The sequence below is a fragment of the Tursiops truncatus genome, chromosome 10 (assembly GCF_011762595.2).
Source record: "Tursiops truncatus isolate mTurTru1 chromosome 10, mTurTru1.mat.Y, whole genome shotgun sequence".
Taxonomy (NCBI): domain Eukaryota; kingdom Metazoa; phylum Chordata; class Mammalia; order Artiodactyla; family Delphinidae; genus Tursiops; species Tursiops truncatus.
Window position 1 is genome coordinate 30216530 of NC_047043.1, and position 16510 is coordinate 30233039.

The window sequence follows — 16510 nt, forward strand, 5'->3', positions numbered from 1 at the left end:
TCTGTCTCTGTAACTTTACCTTTTCCAGAATATCACATAAAATGGAATAATTCTATATAAATTTAGATGTAAAGTTTTTGTGCCTTCTTTCACTGAGTGTAATGCTTTTGAGAGTCATCCCTGTGGTTGTGTGTATCAGTAGTTCATTTCCTTTTCTTGCTCAGTAATATTCCTTGGTGTGGGTGCACCACAGTTTATTCATTATTAAGTGTACCTTTTGATTGTTTCTGGCTATTAAGAATAAAGCTTCTATGAACATGGGTGGACAGAGCTTTGTGTAGATTTATGTATTCATTGGTAATGGGTAAACACTTAGGATTGGGATCACTGGGTCATATGGTAAATGAATATTTAATTTTATAAGAAACAGACAGTGTTTTCCCAAAGTGCCGTACCATTTGGCACTACCATCAGAAATATGAGATTTCTAGTTGCTCCGTATCTTTGCCAGCATTTGGTATGATCTATTCTGTTGTTTGTTTTGTCTTGTTTTAATTTTAGCCATCCTGATAAGCAAATAGTTGTATCTCACTGGGGCTTTACTTTGCTTTTCTCTGGTGACTAATGATACTAAGCACTTGCATGTATTGGTTTACCATCCATATATTTTCTTCGTTGGTTCAAATCTTTTGTCTATTTTAAGAAATCGGTTGTTTGTCTTCTTATTACAATATAAGAGTTCTTCATGTATTCTAGATACAGAAATGTGTTTTTCACATATTTTCTCTGAGTCTGGGGCTTGACTTTTCTTAAAGAGTCTTTGGAAGAGCTGAAGGTTTTAATTTTGAAGAAGTTTGATTTATCAATTTTTATTCTTTTATGGATCATACTTTTTTGTGTCTTATCTGAGAAATCGTGATCTAACCCAAGCTCACAAAGGTTTTCTCCAATGTTTTCTTCTTGATACTTTAAATTTCAACTTTTACTTTTAGGTATTTGATTCATTTTGAGTTTATTTTTGTATATGGTGCAAAGTAAGGTTTAAGATCCCTTTTTTTTCTTCCCCTGCACATGGATGTCTGTTCCAACACCATTTTCTTGAAGATTATTCTTTCCTCATTGAATTACCTTGACACCTTTGTCTAAAACCAATTGACCATATATGTGTGGGTCCATATTGGACTCTGTTTTGTTCCATTGATCTATATGCTCATCCTTAGACAGCACCTCACTGTCTTGATTACTAAGTCATAAAATCAGGTCTTATGAATCCTTCAGCTTTTCCTTTTCAAAATCTTTTTTTATTCTAGGTTCTTTGATTTTCCATATTTCTACAAAACACTTGCTAGGATTTTGACTGGAATTGCTTTGAATCTATAGCTCAATTTAGGGAGAATTGATACCTTAACTGTATTAGACCTTCTAATCAATGAATGTGGAATAGCTTTTCATTTACTTAGGTCTTTTCTGATTTCCTCCATCAATGTTTTATAGTTTTTAGAATGTAAATCCAGTACATATTTTATTAGATTTATCCATAGATATTTCAATTTCTGGTTCATTGCTAATATATAGAAATAAAATCAATATTTGTATATGAACCTTTTTTTCCTGTAACCTTGCTGATCTCACTTACTAGCTATAATAGTTCTCAGGGATTTTTGTTTTGTTTTCTTTTTGTGTATTCTTTGGAATTTTCTACATAGATGATTGTTATTTGCAAATAAAAACAGTTTTTTTTTCTTTCTTTCTAATCTGTATACTTCTTATTTCTTCTTCTTGCCTTATTGCAGTGACTAGCATCTCCAGTACACTATTGAACAGTCATGGTGAAAACAGACATCCTTGCCTTTTTCCTGAATTTATGGGGAAAACATTCAGTCTTTCATCATTAAATTAGCTGCAAGATTTTCTTAGATGTTCTTTATCATATTGAGGGAAGTGCCTTTCTTTTTTTTTTTTTAATAAGTTTACTTATTTATTTATTTTTGGCTGTGTTGGGTCTTCATTGCCGCACACAGGCTTTTTCTAGTTGTGCAAGCGGGGGCTACTCTTCGTTGTGGTGCGCAGGCTTCTCATTGCACTGGCTTCTCGTTGCGGCGCATGGGCTCTAGGCGTGCAGGCTTCAGTAGTTGTGGCACGGGAGCTTCAGTAGTGGTGGCTCACAGGCTCTAGAGCGCAGGCTCAGTAGTTGTAGTGCACAGGCTTAGTTGCTCCACGGCATGTGGGAGCTTCCCAGACCAGGGCTCAAACCCGTGTCCCCTGCACTGGCAGGCAGATTCTTAACCACTGTGCCACCAGGGAAGTTCCTTTCTATTCTTAGTTTGCTGAGTGTTTTTATAATGAATGGATGTTGAATTTTATCAAATGGTTTTTCTGCATCCTTGGAGATGATAATATAGTTTCTCTTTTTTTGGTGGTACATTGCATTGATTGATTTTTTTATTTGAGTATAAATGACTTACAACATTATATTTGTTTCAGGTATACAACATAGTTATTTGATATTTATTTACATTACAAAATGATCATTGGGATGCATGTATTTTTTTGAATTAGCATTTTCGTTTCCTTCAGATATATCTGATTTATCTTTTTTGGAGTTTATAGAATTTCTTGAATCTGAGGCTCAATGTCTTTCATCAATTTTTTTTAACATTCTCAGCCACTATTCTTCAAATATTCTTCTAGGATTCTAATTACATGTATGTCAGACTTTTCACGATGTGCAAGATGTCTCCTATGCTTTTTTTGAAATTTCCCATCTCTTTTTCTCTCTTCTTTATTAATCTGGATATTTTCTACTGACTGACCCATCTTTATTAATCTTCTCTTTTGCTGCATCCAAAATTCTATTAAGCCCATCTAGTGAACTCTTAATTTCAGGGTTTGGTTTTTTTTTCAGTTATGCAATCTCCATTTGATTCTTTTTTTTTTTTAATTTATTTATTTATTTTGGCTACGTTGGGTCTTCGTTGCTGCACACGGGCTTTCTCTAGTTGTGGCAAGCTGGGGCTACTCTTCTCGTTGCGGCACATGGCCTTCTCATTGAGTTGGCTTCTCCAGTGGAGCACAGGCCACCAGGGAAGTCCCCATTTGATTCTTTTTTAAAAAATGTCATTTTAAAGTCCCTTTCTGATTACCCCAGTGTCTGGGTTGCTTATAGACCTGCTTTTGTACTCTGGGATTTTTTCCTCTTAGTTTTCAATCACTTTGTTCTGTATCCCACTATGCCTAGGATTTTTTTCTGCTGGATACCAGACCTTGTATGTGAAAAAATGTAGAAGCTCTGGTTGATGATTTCTTCCAGAGAGGATTTAATTTTCTGGCAAGCGGACAGGGATGTAGTCAGATCAAGGTTGATCTTTTTCTACTTTGCCCGTATTCATAGAAGGTATACCTAGGGTCTCAGCTGAGAACCTGTGGTGTTTACCAGACCCTTCAACCTTGGTGAGCACTGAAATCCAGCCCCTGACTCCCTGGACCCATAAGATGGATGAAATTTCTGCTCACCTCATTCTCCTCCCAGCTTCTACTCTTACCCCATACATGTGCAGCTTTGGAGTTGACGTATATTTCAAGGAGAAATTTCATGTAGAATTATAGGCTCACTTCTCTGCAGTTACCTCCTGTCTGAGATTGTGGTCCCTCATTACCTCTGTACCTCAGCCCCAAGCTCCAACCTCTGCCTCTCCAGCCCAGTGAGACTGCCGCAAGCCCTAGACCACTGCTTCCCATGCAGCTTCTCTTACTCTCACATTTAATTGGCAAATTCCCTGAAGGAAAAAATGAACTTTGCTCTTCCTCAATTTCTAGTGCCTCAAACCCTGACTGCCTTGGCTTTTTACTGATGCCTCAAGTAAAGTGTGCTTCCCAAAGGTGTCCACATTCACATCCCTAGAACCTGTGAAGATGTCACATAACAAAAGGGAATTAAAGTTGCAGGACTGGAATTAAGGTTGCTGATCAACTGGTAATCAAGGAAGATTATCCTAGGTGATCCAGGTAGGCCCAGTCTAATCACATGAGCTCTTAAAAACAGAAGAGGGAGGCAGAAAAGTGGGGAAGATAGTGTGACATCAGAAGGACTTGACACTGCTGGCTTTGAAGATGGAGTAAGGGTGTCATGAGCCAGTGAATGTGGTGGGCTCTAAAATGGCTCTTGTAGCCAGTAAGCAAACCGGGACTTTGGTCCTACGGCCAAGAACTGAAAACTCCCGACAATCTGAGCAGGAAGTGGGTCTCTCCTACAACCTCCAGAAAGTAACATACCTACCAACACCTTGATTTTAGTCCACGAGACCCATAGCAGACTTCTGACCTATAGAACTGTAAGGTGATGCATGTGTGTTTAAGCCGCTAAATGTGTGGTAATTTGTAACAGCAGCATAGAAAACTGTTACACAATTGTTTTGCATTTTGTCCAGTTTTTCTAATTGTTCTCAGGTCAACAATTAGTCTCGATGTATCAGTCAGAGTACAGTCAGAGTCAGAACCACTGTGCTTATGGGATAAAGGTTTTATTATAGGAATCAGATCTTCCAGAGCTGTGGGAGGATTTGGGAAAGCGAAACCCTAGGAAGGAAGTTGGAGGATCAGAGAAAAAGTCCACAACCCATCAATTTGGGAAGCAAAGCACAACCACCTGAGAAAGTAGTTGCAAAGTGACAGCTTACAGAAAGGTCTGTAGGAAGCCGTGCTTCTGTAGAACTGCTCCCTCTGTGGGTCTACCACCAAGTGTCTGGTAGTGAGCTTGGAGCCTTTGTTGGGAAATAATAGGATCCTCAGTCAGGAGGAAGAGCTGGATGGAGAGTGGAGGAAAGGGAGGATAAGCTAGAACCACCAGCACTTCTGTGGCAGTAACTGCATCTAACCACAGTGAACTTCAAAGGTTAATAACTGCTTCACTGCCATCTTGCAAATCTTGCATAAATTTCTCTTTTGGCCAACTCTACTCAGAACCATATAGGGAAGGGAATTCTGGAAATGTAGTTTCAGTTTCACCAAGTTGACACAGTACCAAATAGTCTACCCTTTGTCAACTTGGTATCCATACACCATACACTTTTTTTTCTTTCTTTCTTTCTTTTTTTGCGGTACGCGGGCCTCTCACTGTTGTGGCCTCTCCCGTTGCGGAGCACAGGTTCCAGACGCACAGGCTCAGCGGCCATGGCTCACGGGCCCAGCCGCTCCACGGCACGTGGGATCCTCCTGGACCGGGGCACAAACCCGTGTCCCCTGCATCGGCAGGCAGACTCTCAACCACTAATACAGTTAAAAGTGTATGGTGTAGGGCTTCCCTGGTGGCGCAGTGGTTGAGAGTCCGCCACCAATTCCACCCCTGGGTATATATCTGGAAAAAATGAAAGCACTAATTTGAAAAGATAATGTGCCTATCAATCAACAGAGGATTGGTTTAAGAAGATGTGGTATACACATACAATGGAGCACTAATCATCCGTAAAAAAGAAGGAAATATTGCCATTTGCAGCAACATGAATGGACCTAAAGAATATCATACTAAGAGGGTGTAGGCATGGCTTCTCCTACTCCCAGTGTCCTCCCGTGTGAGGAGGGGTTCTCAGTGCCCCTAGAGGCACTCCATCTGTGGCCCAGGAAGCACTAACTTCAGGGCAAGAATGTTCTAGGCATTTGTCCAAATGCCCAGCTGGTCAGGTGTGATGCTGGTGGTGTTCCCTCTGCACCACAGCTCTCACACTTTTATGACCACAATCATTTATAAAGCACATGGGGAAGTGTGTGTGTGTGTGTGTGTCTCTAGGCTCATCCCTCAGAGATTCACATCCAGTAGTTGGGAGAGACCAGAAATGTACATTTTTAAAAAATGAGTCCTTCCAAGCAACATGGATGGACCTAGAGATTAACACACTAAGCGAAGTAAGTCAGACAGATAAAGACAAATATCATATGATATCACTTATATGTGGAATCTAAAAAACAATACACATGAACTTACTTACAAACAAACTCAAAGACATAGAAAACAAACTTACGGTTACCAAAATGAAAGGGAGGGAGGGGATGGATAAATTAGGAGTTTGGGATTAACAGATACAAACTACTATACATAAAATAGATAAGCAACAAGGATTTTCTGTATAGCACAGGGAATTATATTCAATATCTTATAATAACCTATAATGGAAAATAATCTGAAATATATTAATAAATATATATATAACTGGATCACTTTGCTGAACACCTGAAACTAACACAATATTGTTAATCAACTATACTTCAATTAAAAAGAAAGGCAGTCGTCTTCCAAGAGGGATGAAATGAAAACTGTGATTCTTCTTCAGGTGTGGCTCTGAAGTTCCACAGCATCACTTCTATATTTTGCAGTCAAAGCTGGTCACAAACCCAGTCCAGGTTAGAGAGGAAGGGAAATAGCCTCTATCTCTTGGTAAGAAGAGCAGCAAAGAATTTGTGCCCAGTTGTAATCCACTAAACTGGTTGTGGAAATCTCTTTTTATCTTCTTTAAGGCAAATTCTCAGAATTCGAATTGCTCCATGGAAGGTATGCCTCATTTTAAAAGCTTGAGACTTACCCAAATGGCCCTCCAGTTGGCTTTTTCCAGTTTTCATTCTCATTAACAACGTTTGAAAGTCAGTTTCCCTGTGCCTTCACCAACACTAGGTATCATTACCTTTTTTAATCTTTTCCAGTTTAAAGAAGGGGAAGGTCTGACCACTGCATTTATTTGCATTTTTGAATACCATTGAGGTTGAATATTTTGAATGTGTTTATGGCCATGTGTCGCCGTTCTTTTTTGAATTGCCTAATCTTGTACTTTGCCCATTCCTCTCTTGGGGTATTCCTGGGTTGAGTGCTGATGTTGGTCCGAAAACTGGGTTACTAAAGTTTAATTGACCTCAAACAACCCAACTAGGTTTCTAAATGTTATGAATTACTCTCACCCAAAAAAAATCTACCTCCATTTCCATTTGTTTATTCTCTACTTCCCTAGATCATATCACCTTTTTCAGTTCTTTCTTTTCTCAGATTCACAATATTAGAACTGCAGAATCACCTCATTTTTCAGTTGAGGCTTTTGACAACAAAAGAGGAAAGGGTCTTGTCCTTTCTAAAGGTGGGGAGTCTATTCAGTTTGAATGCATGGTACCTCTCTTTTGGTGTAGTCAAAACTACACCAACAATGCATTTAGCCCCTTTACCAAAAGGGTTGTGTCCTTGTGTCTGGCACTAAGAAGTTCAGTCTATCCGTAACTTTTGCCTCATGAATAACTCAGATCCTAAATTCCCCCTGCCCCTACTTAGCTGTGTGACATTTTATAAATTGCTTTAACTTTGGGGCCTTGGATTACCCATCTGTTAAGTGGGAGCACTGAACTTCTACTCAGTGATTCTGAGACACTCCTTTTACTCTTGGAGTCTGTTGTTTAAGAGGGCATTAGAGAGAATGGATTGGGGGAAACCAGCAGAGGTGAAAGTTGACCTTTAAGAAATTTATTTCGGCCTACAATGTCTATTTTTGAAGGTAACCTAATCAAAGCTTTTTAAAAATAGTTTTTAATTATAGGTTTGAAACTTCGTGTTATTTGTAATGCCTTTTTAGAAGCATGAAAATAGCATTTCTCTCTGTACCAGCTTTGTGCTTTCCCATTTGGTAAACACTGATTTTATTTCTATCATCTGTTGCCTGTAGGAGTAGGCCAAGCCAACTCAGTACTTCCTGTTTACCTCCTGGTCTTACATATGGTAGATTGCCACAGACCTGCTCTCAAAATAAGCTTCCTTGGTTTAATTCTGCATTTTCTGGTTGGGCAACTGGCCTGTCAATACTTGAACAATGAAACAGTTTGGCTACTGAAGACTTGTTCTGACATTCCCCCTTCAAATTGTCAGTGGAAAGGAAAGTCACTTAATGTAATGGCAGGGATAATATAATAGTAGGATTTACATTTAAATGGGGGCATCACACAGTACCTTTCATTTGAGAATATCAAAGCATTTCCAACTCTTAAACTTGGAATGTGTGACATGGGCGAACACAAAGGTAGTAAATAACCTGATTTCCTCTGGAGATTCTCAGTGCTCTAAATATCTATTTTTTAAGGAGGAAGATTGAATGTTATGTGTATTGAGTGAATAGAGTGTAAGCTTAGAAATATTTTATGTTCCCATCATAGTTTATTCTGCTTAGCATAAATCATCAGCGCCAACTATAACTTACCATTTACTGGAGCTTTTCCGGTTGTATTACACTTTTCAGTTGTATTACACTCATGTCAGACACACCTTCGTACAAGTCCCTCCAAGGTCAATAGTTGAGAAATTCTGCCTCTTCCATCCCCTTCTCCACTCAACACTTATGGAAATGTATGCTAATTGGAACAGAAGCAGCCTACCCAACTAACAGGGTTAGACCACTCTTAACACAAGATTAATGAAATAGAAGTTTAGGGTAAAAATAACATTTTTCAAGCCCTAAGAGTGTAGATGCCAAGTAAAAGCCAGCAGCTCTCCAGGATCAGTCAAATCCCACGCTTTGCCCTCCTTCAACTTCGCTCAACGGAGTTGAAGAAGAGGAAATCCTGTACGCCCACCATTGCTCTTGGCCACTGTTGCCACCCTCTGGCCCTCCCACCTTCCCTGAAGCCACAGCTCAGCAGTCACCATTGTGGAAAACAGGACCGCAGACTCAAGGTGCAGAATGAGACTCTACACGTTGCTTACTGAGGTGACACACAAGCAGGAATGATGAGGCACTTGTGCACAGGTAGCTACCTGTATTCATGGCCGGCCTCTGTAGGTGTGAGATTCATGTCCATAAGAGGGCATTTAGAGACCACAGATATTTAAAGTGACAGATATTGGCAAGAAGTTGAGTTTGTGAAGTATTCTACATTGCTGATTTGTGACTGAACCATGGGTTAAGAGACATTTAGAGCTATCAGAGGCGTAGAGAACAGTATTTGCTCAGAGGGAGAAAAGCCTAAGGATCTTATCAGTTTGCTGAGACTGGAATTGGCATCCTGTGTGACAGACCTGTAATACTGGGGGTGAGGGGCTGATTTCCTTTTAAATTTCCAGGATCTTTCAGGATCCAAAGGCAGCCTTCACCTCTGGATACTCAGCTCTTTATAGACACCCTGAACTCTTCCAAACTGACCAATCACACTGGAAGTAAATTTTGCACACTTAAAAAGTGATACTCTTTCGCATCTAGTACCCAGATCTTAGTTTCTAAGTATTCTCCACTGATATTCAGGCTCCTTGGAAAAACGGCTGATTCCAGGACTGGGACAGGGAAAGAGGCCTTGAAAAATTAGCCTGGAACATCCTAATTCACCAGAAAATAAAGAGTTGCTCAAAGAACCCCAGGGAAATATCACAAATGGGAGCCTGAAGAGGCTCCCACTGGCTAAATCTGGGAAAATGTGATTATAGTAATGGGTCATCATGCATAGAATAAGATAAATAATTTTGAGTTCATACAATATAAATAAGTAAATAAATAAGGGAGAAAATGAAAGCTCTTCTTTGCCATAGAATGCCAACTAATAAATATAGCTGGAGTTACGGCATTAAAAGATCATCAGTGGGGGAGAAAGACTGATAAGGAGTAGAAATTTACATAGTCTCAAATTATCTCCCCACAAATTACCTGTTAGTTACAAAGGAAAACTAGTAACAACAACAAATCTGATGTTCTTTCGGTTGTTCCTTGTAAATATTGTTAAATTTTTTTATTATTTTGGATCACAAGTGTTAAGCATTTCTTTTGCTTGAATTTTGTCTTTCTTGAGGTCATGCTATTAAATAAGAAATGCAGACAGAAATTCATGTATAACAGTTCAAAGAATACCTCCAATGATGACAAATCCTTTGATAAGATACACTTTGGGTAAACGCCTAATTCCACTCTTTTTGTTCAGACCTAATGAAATTGTTCTCCCCTCCGAAAGCCAGATCAGGCTAACCCCGCAGCACATCAGAGACATGAGGAAGCAGAACCCACCCGCCCCCCTCATCCCCCGCACTTGGGAGGGAGCCCGAGAGCTACAGCACTGGGTGGGCAGAGAGGTGGCCCTTCCAGGTTGGCCACTGAACTACATCTGGTGCCTCCCCTAGGGAGGATTCTGACCTTCTTTACTTCTCCTTTTGTTGTCTGTATAAGACCAGAAACACTGTTTCCAGTTACTGTGGTGGTTAGGTATCTGTGGCAGGCAGGATGCTGGTGTCCAGAGAGGGCAGGTGGGGTAAACAGAGCCCCTAGATATTGCTAGCTCAGCTGGGCTCCTGGCTACCTGGTTACGTGATGAACTGCACCAGCATTCCAGGGAGACAGGACAGGCACCTTGAAGACTACATTCAGACACTGAAATACACACCCACCAAACAGCCATCCCAGACCTCTAATCTTACTTTATGACCAAACTATAATTACATTACAGCAATTACTTGAATATTACATTTTTATTACTGTTATGTCATTATGTCTACTAGGAAAAGATATGCCTACTTTAAGCAGTAAAATTCTTAATGACTCATTTAAGCTCTTTAAGCTCATTTTAGCTGCCTGAAACCCCTGACTTCAACATTTTGGCCAAAATAATTTTTAGAGCCTGGTGGGAAGAACAGGGTTAATCTCCATCTATATTGTTGCCCAAAAAGCAAGAAAACTTCCACTGGTGGGTGTACTTCTAGAGGTTAAAAAGTTCCAGTCAAGGCTGATCCGAAAGTTGTGTTACATTTAAGAACTGTGTTTATAAAGCCATCAATTCTTTATCATCTATTGATCAGTTCCAACTACTGACAAAAAGTAGAGAACTCAGGAAACATCCATGTCTCCATCCTCCAAGTGTGTGGAGGCATATCTCCCATACTTCCAATGTGAAGCAGGAAGATTCTTTGAGGCCAGCTTGGCCCATTTTTCAGCCCTTTCTCCAGAAGCCAGCGGTTTACTTGGAACTCACAAAGGACACTCCTCAAATAGTTACTAATGTAAGTACATTTTCTAATCATTATATTTTACTTCGTTACCTCTTTTTAGGTAGTGTCTCATTAGGCCTGATCTTGCTGAAAGATTCCAAGCTGTCAGACTCAGTATATTTTCTCAGCAGGGGGTCCTTTGACCCTAACCACGTTGCAACTTAACTGTGTCCCTTTCCCAAGCAGTGCAGGCCCAGACAAGCATATGATGCCTCTTGTCTCAAAAATAATTCTATACTTTGAGAGCCAGGATTCAGACCCTTGAATTTGGGGAACTTACCGTATGAGCTGATGAGTCAAAATATCTAGTTTTAACCACTTTTGAATTTTTTTACACATACAGTTACCCCAAAATACTCTGTGCGTTGAACAAGCACTTTCCTACAAGAAAATGAAGCAGCTAACAGGTTTTGCTTCCCTTAGGTCAACCTAAGCCCAAGGTTTGTTTTTTGCTTCATTTTTTAAAAAGTCCTTTTGGCAAATATATGTCCCTCTATGTTACTGTGTAAAATTCAGTGCCTAATTCTACAGTTATGTGCATCTGCCGGACATATACGCTGTTAGACATTCGTGGCTGCCTACCAATGTGAACGGTATTACCAGGTCTATTTTTAACATTGTTTTGGCAAGGCTGTTGCTGTGGAAGAAAAAAAATTCCTATAGAATTCTTAATGAGAAAACTGAATGATTCTTTGAAATGTGGTTGTGATTCCCTGACTTATTCAGCGGTGATGTCACAGGTGCTGAGAAGCAAGAAACAGTAGACTCGCTCGTTTGCCAGCGCGCTCTCAAGATGCACCAGAGGGGAAATGAAACTCATCTCGCATGTGGTTGTGCTGAGCTGCGCTTCCCGCCACTGCTCGGGGGTCACACAGGCCCCTGCTCGGGACGTGTCTCACACACTCGGTTTGTCATCCCTGTGAGCCTGTGTCATGGAAGGGTGCGCTGTTTGCATGTGTTTCTTATAGAACTTGATCGGCCCGCTGGCCTTCCTTCTGTTCATTACCCACATTTGTCTTAGAAAACAGCCACCTTGTTCTAGCTGTTGGAGAAAGACAGGGCTTTCCTCCAGCTCACCTGAGTCCCTTCGGTCGCTTCATTAGCAAGTGGCGAGAAGTTCAGAGAAGTCTGTCAGGACAGGAGAATGTGCTCCGGCCTCCTCGTCACCTAATTTGAATCCTGGGCCACACTCTTGGGCAGAGGACACAGTGGCTCATCGGGTGGTGTCCTGGTCAGGTCTCAGGTGGGTCTGTAATATTAAAAGAATAATATAATATTAGTGAATGCAAGGCAGTATCTGAAAGGAAAGCCAACGTTCCCCTGACGTTTATAAAAACATTATTGTAACAAGTGAATTCTTTCTGTGGAATCTGTTAAACTAATATGCAGTAAATATAATGGTTCAAAGTCAAAATCCCATTCTTGATTTATGGATTTACCAAATTAACCTGCCAGACTCTCATCCTTCTTGCATAGGCGAAACTACAGAACCTTTCCACAGTCGCGCTTCAATCTTCGGCTACGCATTCCAATCCCAGACCTGTCGCTGGTACCGCGAACGTTTTCCCCCTTCTCCTGATGTCGTCTCAACATCTCAGGGTTGTTGGCGTTTTCTCAAGACTGTAACCCTTACGCAGTCGTTTATGGGACCAGCTGGTGACCTCACACACTCCCCAACTGTGCTGCAAACCGTTTCAACACAACCCCATGCCTCGGAGTTTTGATAACTTGACCTGGAGCTCCTGGGTCTGTAGCAACTTGGGGGCAGCTCAGTACCTGCTAAGGTATTGCTTCCCCTGCCCCCGGCCCCCCAAAAGGGCTGTAAAAGGTTAGGGTTCTGAGAGGTGGGCAGAGGCTGTGGCACACACACTCCTGGAAGGCCTCCTTTCTCCTCCTCCCTGGCACATGTTCGTTCTGACGCCTCCTTCGCTAAGGGCCACGTGCTCCAGCAGCCACAGCAAGAGGGCCCAGCTCTGGGGTGAAGAAAAGAGATGCTGAGGCATCCTCAGAAGGACGCTGTCCTTCCCCTCACACGTCATCCGCTGCCCGCAGCCCAGCTCCCCTGAAGCCCTGGAGGGGCGGCCACGGGCAGAGTGAGGCTGACTCAGAAATGCCCCCTTGGTGCCTCTTTTGCCAGTAGCAGAACTTCAGTAGCAGAACTTGATCTCGCAGGAGTCTCTTTGGGAATCTCTGGGTCTTCTGCTTTTAACAGCTAAGTGAAGCAGTATCCCCTTATAAAAGGAAAAATGCCGCTTCAAGATTTGCTCAAGACAGAATGATGACACTTGGCAAGTCCAAAAAGAAGAATACTTCGCTGCCCGCTCTCTGCTCCCAGATGTTCGGATCACTGAGAAATGGTACAGCCAGGGTGAGGGGGTGCGAACTGCTTGTTTATTTGGCGTCTCCTTGGGGGGGGGGTTATAAAAAACAAACAACAAAAACACACACAGAAAAGCTCGACACAATAAATAAACCATTGACAGTAACCTAAGACGAAGCGCTCCTGCGAGCTTCTGAGCCTGTTTGTTGCTGTTCTGCAATTAGCCGAGGATGCTCGTGGATTGTGCTAACGCAGCACTGAGCCCCGGGCCAAACACCTTCTCAGGTTTTTTTCCCCTCTGTGTTTTGCTAATCCCTGGATGAAACATAATCGCAGAGCAATGTTCAAGGTTGGACGCAACAGGGAGGAACTCGGCGTTGGCTCCCACCCAGTGGAAATAACATGCCATTGGACTTGACAAGGCAGGAGGAAGGATGTTAAACAAATACACTCCCTCCAGCCTCCCTAGCAATGGCTCGCTGCTCTCCACAGAAGCCCCAAGTTTTCCCAAGCTGCTCACTCAGCTCCCAGGTTTCATCACCTGAGATATGTTGTATAAGATAAATAGGCAGGGAGGCCAACGAGCAAAAATTCCAATCAGGAAAAGAATGGAAAGAGAATTAAGTCATTTATATCCATCCCTCTAGGGCAAAATTAAAGTAACAAAAGTATCTGTATGTAATAAATATATAATTATACATAATAATTAAACTCCAGCCCCTTGCAGTCATCATTCTTTTTCCCTTTCTCTCAAACCAGAGGAAAACATTTCTCCTTATTGTGATTTCAAGTGCAGACTTCTGAATCAGAAGTTCCAGGTACCACCTGACTTCCTGTCATTTTGTGTTCTGATGACAGCATGGGAAAGGGAATCAGAGAATGGGACAGAATTTTCTCCAGTGAACAGAGAAGGCTCTCTAAAAGTACTCATCTGTTCCACATAAAGTTATCTAAAATATACACCCTTGCAAGTGTATGTATTTGTAACTAATTTAACCTTTTTTTTAATACATTTATTTTATTTATTTTTGGCTGCATTGGGTCTTTGTTCCTCCTCGCGGGCTTTCTCTGGTTGTGGCCAGCGGGGGGCTACTCTTCGTTGCGGTGCGTGGGCTTCTCATTGCGGTGGCTTCTCTTGTTGCGGAGCACGGGCTCTAGGCGCACAGGCTTCAGTAGTTACGACGTGTGGGCTCAGTAGTGGCTCGCAGGCTCTAGAGTGCAGGCTCAGTAGTTGTGGTGCACAGGCTTAGTTGCTCCGCGGCATGTGGGATCTTCCCAGACCAGGGCTCAAACCCGTGTCCTGCGTTGGCAGGTGGATTCTTAACCACTGCGCCACCAGGGAAGCCCTCTCAGTTAAGGTTTACAACAACGCTCTGAGATTGATAGTGTTATTTTTACTTTACAGGTGGAAGTCTGGGGTGCAGAGGGGTTTAAGACCACACAGATTCAACCATGGAACGAACTGGAGATCTCCACGTGGTTCCAGACAGAAAAGCGGGCTCCGAGGAGTCAGGGAGGCAAAGCTAGAGGTTAAAGACAGTAACAACAGCAAATCCCCCTACTGTCAGGAGACTAACAAGCAAATAAATAATAAATAATAGAGCCTGGCCTCAGTGCTCAACCTTTTCCTAAGGAGCTTAGAAAGTGCTCAGATGGATATGGGGAGGGGGAAGGGTAAGCTGTGACAAAGCGCGAGAGAGGCATGGACATATATACACTACCAAACGTAAGGTAGATAGCTAGTGGGAAGCAGCTGCATAGCACAGGGAGATCAGCTCGGTGCTTTGTGACCGCCTGGAGGGGTGGGATAGGGAGGGTGGGAGGGAGGGAGAGGCAAGAGGGAAGAGATATGGGAACATATGTATATGTATAACTGATTCACTTTGTTATACAGCAGAAACTAACACACCATTGTAAAGCAATTATACTCCAATAAAGATGTAAAAATAAAAAAAAAAGAAAGTGCTCAGAGGTGATCTTGCATCTTGTCCAGTTATAGTTGAGTTGCGTTGTAGGTTTGCCGAGGGCATTGTCATAAATCTGTGCTGAAACCAAACCTGGAGCAGGTCTCCCCTCTCCTGTCGGTCCAGCTCTCATGAAATCAGACGTGATGGAACCAGGAGGAGCAGCGTCAGCATTTTTACCTGATCCTGGGATGGAGAAGGTAAAATGACAGCCTTCATTACCGCACCTCCCGGAGTGGATCCATGTGGCCTTTCACGGACTCCCTCTGGGCTTCTCTCCTTTCCTCTGAAACCATGAATCCTCTTTGACCTCAAGGCCATGAAGCCAAATATGACTGCTGGCCCCGGACGAGCTCCTATGGCTGTTACCAGTGTCTGCAAGCATGGCTATCACTCCATCTTCCTGCGGATCATCCAGGACCCTCTGAAACAGCCTTTTCTCTTGTATTCCGCGAGCCCTCAGTGTGTCAAGCACTGTGCCACGTGGCACAGGAAGGATGCAGCTTCTGCAGTGTTTGCTCAGCCAAGTAAAGTGAAGCTCATCTCAGTGTAGACTATTCACTATGTGATTCTCTCAGCCCTACTGCCTACCAGAGTTTGCTGAACTTTCCTGGACATGGCGACAAGGTGAAGGAGTGAGAACTTCCCTCCAGGCTTTGAGTTCTGGCTCTGGTCCTGGTCAGCTCTCCACCCTTGGGCATGTCTCCTGACCTCTTGGAGCTTCAGTTTCCTCATCCATAAAAGGGAGGAGATAATTCCTACCTCACAGGAGTTGAGTGGTGCCACTGTGACCCCACCTCCAGCTTTCATCAGATTCTCTAACTTTCTGGTTTATTCTGAAGATTCTTTTAAGTAATCAGCAAAAGCCAAATGTTCCATCTACTCCCTGTTTTTTGTTTGTTTTTTGTTTTTCATTTGATGATTTCCTCCAGAAAAGTGTTTTGCCTGTCTCCTGGGCGAACGTATCCCTTGCCAACTTCTTTTTTTTTTTTTTTCGGTACGCGGGCCTCTCACTGTTGTGGCCTCTCCCGTTGCGGAGCACAGGCTCTGGATGCGCAGGCTCAGTGGCCATGGCTCACGGGCCCAGCCGCTCCGCGGCATGTGGGATCCTCCCAGACCGGGGCACGAACCCGTGTCCCCTGCATCGGCAGGCGGACTCTCAACCACTGCGCCACCAGGGAAGCCCCCTTGCCAACTTCTTTGAAAGCCTTTGACAGAGGGGAACACGCTTCTACTAAATACCACCGGGAAAGAGAATGGAGGGAGGGATAGTACCCCCCTTCTACCTAGAGAGCCTTTCACAGA

General features: G+C 42.6%; 1 protein-coding gene across 2 annotated transcripts in view; it reads left to right on the top strand.

Annotated features, from left to right (window-relative positions):
• Positions 1-15043, top strand: part of SUPT3H (SPT3 homolog, SAGA and STAGA complex component) — a 447741-nt gene extending 432698 nt beyond the window's left edge. Inside the window, exon 13 of one of the 2 annotated variants that reach the window (XM_073810670.1) lies at positions 12398-15043. The gene's annotated coding sequence lies outside the window, so the exon portion shown is untranslated. The remainder of the gene's footprint in view (positions 1-12397) is intronic. The other variant, XM_019949881.3, reaches the window with a different exon arrangement.
• Positions 15044-16510: the final 1467 nt, after the last annotated feature.